The sequence below is a fragment of the Jatropha curcas genome, chromosome 2, assembly GCF_041381405.1.
Source record: "Jatropha curcas cultivar XTBG-Jc1 chromosome 2, XTBG_Jcur_1.0, whole genome shotgun sequence".
Classification (NCBI taxonomy): Eukaryota; Viridiplantae; Streptophyta; class Magnoliopsida; order Malpighiales; family Euphorbiaceae; genus Jatropha; species Jatropha curcas.
Genome location: NC_143152.1, coordinates 28692480 through 28700388, shown reverse-complemented (window position 1 = coordinate 28700388; position 7909 = coordinate 28692480).

Here is a 7909-nt window from a genome sequence, read left to right as displayed (position 1 = left end):
TTTGAACATCATCTCCTTAAATAGATACTCTGTGAATCATTACATATGTTGATAACCTTGGACGGTGTCACTACCTTAAATTTTTAAGATACAAACATTATCTGCAAAATAAAAAAAAATAATTAAAAACATATATAAACGTCATTACTTATGAACTCTCAAAACTATGATATCCCCATATTAGCCATTTAATATTGGATGTCCCTGAAATCTAAAATAACAAAAAAATAAAGAATTATGATAAAATTATCATTCCTCCTAGCTCACATTTGATGTATAGGCTCACTCCTAAGTTAATAAAAAAACAGTTTTTTGGTTCGAGTAACGAGGGTATTTCTGACTGTTTACCGAAAAAAAAAATATTATTGATTGATTTGGTATACCACGATCTTTCCCTATTTTTATTTGTTCTCTCCCTCTTTTTCCTTCCCCGTCTTCGAACGATCCTAAGATTCCAGAGATAATTTTCTTAGGCTTCCGACAAGGTATGACCCTATGGCAGTCTGCGATGTATTTGTACAATCGTGGTCCACAAAATATCAATTATTGCATCATTCTTAAAATTCAAATTTATTGTTGTACTCAACTCTTTTTTTCTTGTTTTTTCTGGCATCTGTGAATTTTTGTCGTTGAAAGTAATCATGACAGGTTTTCAAATAAATATATATATATATGAAACGAATGCTATAAAATCGGCCGGAAACAGCGTGGACCCAGATAACTCGTGAATCAAACAAGAAGTAGAGGTTTAGGGTTCTAACAACTACATATTAATATATATAAACTAATTGTGAATAAAGAAATTGCTATTATAAATTATTATAAATCAATTAATAAGATAAGGTCATTCGGCAAAAAAAAAAAAAAAAAAAAAGATAAGGGAGGTTAACATTATTGAAGAGATAAGGCTGTGGCAGTGCCCTGCTTTCCATGTCAGCTAATAATCACATGTCCGACATTGTTGTGCATTGTGTATCGGAAATTACTTGTTTATCCTATCAGAATATGCAAGTCGAGAGATAAAACAGAAGCCATTAGGACATGAGATTTTGCACACAATCAACAGAAAATGAAAAGACGAACAACCCTTACAACCAAATTATTAACTGTTCTGAAAAAAGTTTTATAGTCTGAGCTTATCTCTTTTTTTTTTTTTTTTTTTTTTTAAAGGGAAAGAATTTACTAAATTTTTGGAAAAAACTTATTTTAACATCAAAAATTCATCACAGGAAAAAAAAGTATTTTTCATAATTTAAACTTTAAACTTTCTGCAATTATATGATTTACTTATTTATCTGTGGCCCCAGTAATTTTTTTATATATATAATTTATTGATATAATTATTGATATAGCTATATCAATTATATGCTATATCAATTATTTGATCATGCAGTAGTTCTTGGGTTTTAATCCCTCCTCTTTGATTAAAAAAAAGGAAAAAAAAATCTCTTGTATTAGATGTACAAATATTTAATTTTCACACTTAATCGGTGTTTATTGAGCAATTTATTACAAAGTGTTGGATTACTGTAACGATTAAAATAAAAATTCAATTTCTGAAAAAAGTAAATTTAAAAGGATAAAAAATTTTAAGCTCTATCGCTAGAAGAGGTTACACTTGTTATTACCAAAAAATTACTCATATTTTGAATATTTTGATGAGAAAATAAATTATCTCTTCAAATTTTTAAACAAAGATCTTTATTGCAGTACAAAGAAGATTGATTTATTAAAAACGCATGAAATAGAAGTATATAATGACTGAGTTTATTTGCTCATAGCATTGAGATTTACAAAGAATTTCAGTCTTCATAAGCTGCACGACGAATATTAAACAGAATTTCAGACTTAACTCCAAGGTACACGAACAAAGTTTGCAACAGGTGAGTAAAATGAGCTCATATTGAACCCAGCTTGACTTATTTTCTTTTAATTTTTTTATTTAAATAAATTTATGAATTTAAATGGTCTTTCATTAATAATAGTGAATAGCTTTTGTTTAAATTTTTTATTTTGTATTAATAATGATGCAAGGTTAGTGATGGAGTGGTGCTGAGGTGGTGGTGATGGTGGAGTGAATGTTACGGTGGTGGTGATGGTGGTAGAATGGTAGTTGTGGTGGTGGTAAAAGTGGAGTGACGATCGTTCTGGTGTGGTAATTATATTATATTTATAAATAAATAAAAATAAATAGTGATTATATTAAATAAATTTTCTCAATTATATTATTAAATATGGTAATGAAATTTTAATTCATTACATTTCATTATATTTTTCATTGCATTATATATTTGAAAACTAATTTTTCATTGCACTATATATTTTTCATTGCATTATACATAACCTTAAGCCAAAAACGTAATTGTCATTGTGTTGTGTTGTTTGAGGCAAAGTGAGTCATGTCGTTTTGTATTCAAGTTATAATGGAGTTTCAATGAGACAATACGCTCTACTTAACAATAATTTATAGACAGTACCTGGCCACCTGGGTGTACGAAAGGTTGTTTTTCTTTATTTATGCACATCAAATAAAATGCAATGGCTCATATTTTTTTTAAAAAAAGTAGAAATATCTATTCGTACTATCACTTAAGTGTGCGATCTACATTGCACGATCGTGGTCCGCAAACTACATTCATTGAAGGCAATTATTGCATCATTCTCAACATTCAAATCTATTGTTGTTCCTGTGAATGTTTGTTGTTGTAAGTGTATGTGACGGTGCAGATAATGATTTAACTCTTACAAAGAGATGTAGTTTTTGTTGAAATGTGAAAATACGTTTAATAGTGTCACAAGACAAATCGCGTAAATTTCAAGGGTAAATTTATGCATTAGAACTGTATTCGGCAACAGCTTTTAAAATAACTTTTAACACTTTAATCGGTCAAAACACTAAACGTCATTCTTTATAGTGTTCGCTAATAAAGCGTTTGAACTAACTTTTAGAGGTTAAAATAACGTTTTATAAAAAAGTGAATCCATATAACGTTTAGCGTTTTATGAAAAACTACTAAAGCAGCTAATAGTTAAACGCTATTAAAGTAATTAACAACTACCAAAACAGTTAATTTGCCGAACAGACCCTAAAACTATAGTTTTTTTTAGCTTTTAACTTTTGTCTGGATTAAATGAATTTCACAGCAAGATTTTGTGAAATTTATTTATAAATCTAAATTTTTATATTTGTTGTGAAGAAAATAAAATTTTAATTTACAAATTCGATTCTATAGATTTTAATATAATTGAATTAAATTCTATAAAAAAATTGTAGATTTTTCAAATGAATTTTACATACTTAAACAATTGAAATTGAAGTATTTTATTAGTACAATTTTATAAATTGATATATTTAATGTGTTAAAATAAAATTAAAAAGTGTTATAACATTTTTTACTTAAAATATAGAGATAAATTTATGCATTATTGCTGGAGAAAACAATTACGGAGCCCAATCCAAACTATCACCCAACACTATCACCACCACCTTCTTCAACCGCCATCTTTTCTCAAAAGAAACAGTGACCCTTCATATAAGTTATAATTTTTCAATAACATTTAAATAAATTTATAAATGTTATTAAAATTTTTACATCTTTTAATTATTCAATAAGAGTTTAATCAATCTAATTTTATAAATTAGAAGTTTTAATAAAATAATTTTTACAAGTTGAAGTATTTAATGAATATAATTTTTATAAATTGAAATAAAAGTTACGAATAATACAAAGATTTTTATAAATAATTATGTATTGGACCCACGATAAAAAATTATTGAACCGTACCCAATGGAATCCTTTCCAAAGCCCTATCTAAATTATGGTGCCCTATCCAAATAATTGGTTGAGGACAATCTTTTATCATCGTGCTTGTTGTCATGACTTGAACTAGATTTAAGTAACATTTTTCTTAATATTACTTGAATTTAAAAAAAAAAAGCTATTTTTTACAAAAAGTTAGAAAACTTTACAAAATATTAATAATCATACCAATTATTTGGAAAACAATCCTTTTGCAAAAGACATACATATTTTTATAAAAATTTGAAAATATTACAAAATATTGTTCGTATGAACTATTACTTTGTAAGTAATCTCTTTTCAAAAAAACCGCTTTTTACAAAAATCTTGAAAATTTATATTATATATAAATATGAGAAAATTATTTTTTAAAACAAAAAACAAATTTTATAAAACCACAATCGATGACTTTTGTACTTGTGCTTTCTGTTTTTATTCTACATTCCTCACTTTTTTTCATTTTTTATAAGACTTATAAAGCTAATGTCATTTATTTATTCAAAATATAAGCATTAGTTTATTATCTCTAGTAAAATTCTACCCTTTTTTTCATCTCTCTCTATTTAGTGTTATTTTATATTATTATTATTATTTTCTCTATCCATATAAATCTAATGTCATTTAGTATATTTATTTATTATAATACTTAGATATTATATTTTTATTCAATTGATTGTATACATAATAATCAATAGGTAATTTAACTTTGAATTTAAAATTAAAGTGTAAAGCATTTTTAATTGTTTTGTCTTAGACTTATATTTTAAAATTTTTTATATTAACTAAAATATTTAATGGCTTAATAAGGGAGAAATTTGATAATTGGAAGAATTTTTCACATCATGAACTAAAAGAAAGGAAAAATAATTTTAGGAAAAAAACAATTTTGAGAAATAAGTACCAAAAACTGAAAATAATTTTATGTTTCTAATAAATAAAAAACTAAAAACAAACAAAACATTTCAAATTTTTAAATTTTATGTTTTTCTAATGTTTTTTTAATATATATATATATAAAAGATAATGAGACATTTGAATGTTTAATATTTTATTTATTTTTAATTTTTTTAATTATTTGACTATGTTTTTATTATAATTTTAAATATTTTATACAGTAAAGAAAAAAAAGAAAAAAAATACTTTTTGTGATATTCTTTTTCTTTTGTTTCTAAAATTTTTATGTTTTACTTTTAATTTTTAAGTTTTAAATAAAATGAACATATGATTGTGTGCGATGATGAACAGTTGAAAATTTGAATATTAAAAATATATATAACATTTTAATGCTATATTTATATATCTATATACATTGAATCATATTTATTAGACGACTTTGTAGAATTATATATATCCAGTTGTAAAGAAAAAAGTATTGTAAAGAAAAAAGTATTTCCTTTATTAATATTCTTTTTTTTGTTTGTTATATGATTTGATTGGATATTTTTTTAAAATAAATTTTCCAATAGAACATACATAATATTTTATTAGGAGGGAGATAAAAAAGAAAAAAATATATTATTTTTTCTTTGTATGATTGTTGGGAAGATTGAAGGTTTATTTGGAGATGATAGAATGTTTCTTTTATATACTTTTTTTTTATTAAGTAAATTTTTTATTTATTTTAAATTTGCAACTTAGAACAGTAGATAAACAAAATACTTGAATAAATGTGAAATTGGATCATTACATGATTTGATCTGTAATTTCCATTTATTGACTTGCCTTTAGTATTTTTATTTTTTTTGTCTATCAATATCAAATTTCATTAAATTATGACATTTTCGGTTAAAGAAATGGTGAGTTTTGAAATGGTTGATTTTTAAAATTCAAATTGGTAATTTTTAATATAATTTGTTTCTTGTCATATGTTAAGTTCTTGAAAGAGTTTTATTCTTAATAATAAAATTTTTCTATTTTCTTTTTCGTTACTGAATTAATTATAACTACTATCACTTTAATTTAGTAAGAGATTTATATATCCCTTGTAATAAGTAGATGACCTCATATGATTAAGCATTTTTATTTTTTTTGATATTTTTTTCTCTTATATCCTAAATCTGTTTGACTAGAAAGAAAATATTGTTTATAAAATTGGAAAAAAACTAGAACTATATATTTATGTTTTGAGCCACTTTTTTGGGTTTCAAGAATTTATGTAATACTGCCACAATAGCCAAAGTGATTAGCTTATCAATTCAGACTATCTTCTCATTTCTTTTCTTTTACCTAGCAGTAAAAATAATTTATTATTATTTTTCATTATAATGGTATATAAATATTGATTTGGGGTTAAGGGCATGAGGTTGGGGATTGAGTGATGACTTGATTTTCTTTTGGTGCATATGTTAGAGTTTTTAAGAATCATCATTTATAAATTAGGGACCAAAGGATTTGATCTAGGGATCGGGTTGAACATTATATAAAAATAGAATTAAGTATATAAGAAGTAGCATTTCAAGCAAGGGTTGTGTGTTTTCTGCAAAATCAAGATGGAAACTGATCTGCATCTGTTTTCTATTCAATCGCTTGGGATCTATGGAACAAATGTCTTCGCTGGTGGGGTTTTTCATTTTGCTTTCCCCACAACCTTCGAGATCTTTTTCTCAATGGTCTGCTCTTGTAAAAGGAAAATTTCAATTGAAATTCTAGTTTTCATTATTTTACCTCCATTTTACGGACCCTTTGGAAGGAGCGCAATGAACTTATCTTCAATAATTTTTCTTTAAGAAATGATAAAATGTTTGATATTGCTCTTTATAGAGCCTATATCTGGACTAAATCATCAAATTCAGGCTTCCCTTACTCTTTAAATCAAGAGATTGCGTCAAAAGACACTATTGTTCGTTGGGCTAGAGCCGTTCCTACCAAACCAATAGTTGCTTGCTATCCTCCTGATATGGGTTCTTTAAAATGGAACATTGATGGAGCTTCGAATGGTAAACCTGGGGAGGCGAGTATTGGTGGGGTTCTCAGAGACAACAATGGAGTGGTTATGTTTCTGTGATTCCAACGATTGGTATTTTGGGCTATTCTAAAGGCTTTGAAATTTCTCTAAGCTTGGATATATTATGTAAAAAGATTACCATTGAGTCAAACTCTTCTAATGTCATCTCCTGGTTTACTGGTAATTCATTCCCCTCCATGGCATCTGAGGGATGAATTCTATCTAATTCAGTCACTTATTAAGAAATTTACGCATATATCTTTCAGTCAGACACCCAAAAGTGCAAACTCCTTCACAGATGCATTGGCTAAACAAGGAGTGTCCAGGAATTCTGATTTTGCAGCAAGAATTTCAAAACAGAATTTCTCAGCTTTTCTGTTTTCTTGAAGCTTTCAATATTTTTTCAACCTTATTTAGCTATTCAGATTAAGTTGCTCACAAAGTAGCTGTAATTCTTGTTTATCTTTATGGTATTGTTGTCAAATGTTGTGGGTCCCGTATATGTATGGCACAACCCAAGAGGGGGGTGAATTGGGTTTTCTAAAAACAGATATAAATTTTAGAAATTCTAAACAAAATATAGAATTCTAAGTGCAGCAGAAAAAACAAATAACTTTGTGAGAATAGAATATGGATTAGAATCACCTCACAATGGTCTATTTATAAAAGATAGAAAGTTGGTGCAAATGCAGCTATTGATTAGAACAGCTTCACACTGACTTGTTCACTTTTAGAACTTCTTATGAAGGAAAGCTATTGAGAATAGAACTTCCTCATAAAGTTTAGAAAATCATATAAGACCGTGTGAAAGATAGTTATTGAATTTAGAACTTCTTCACAAATCCTTAATCAATTATCAGAACAACTTTATGATGGAAAGCTATTGTACTTAGAACTTCCTCATAAAGTTTAGAAAATTAACTAGAAACCCAGCAGTGAAATATACTGTGAATAGAACAACAGTTAGAACATGGTATATTCACTTATTAGAATTCCAGAGTTCTAATGTTCAGAAAAGATAAGACTTATTAGAGTTTTAGAACATTAAATTCATTTTCAACTTTAGCATTCTAATATGTAAACAGAAGTGTAATAAAAGCAGTATCAAGCAAACTTCAAAAATTAAAAGATAAACACAGTGATTTATAGTGGTTCGGCACTAACT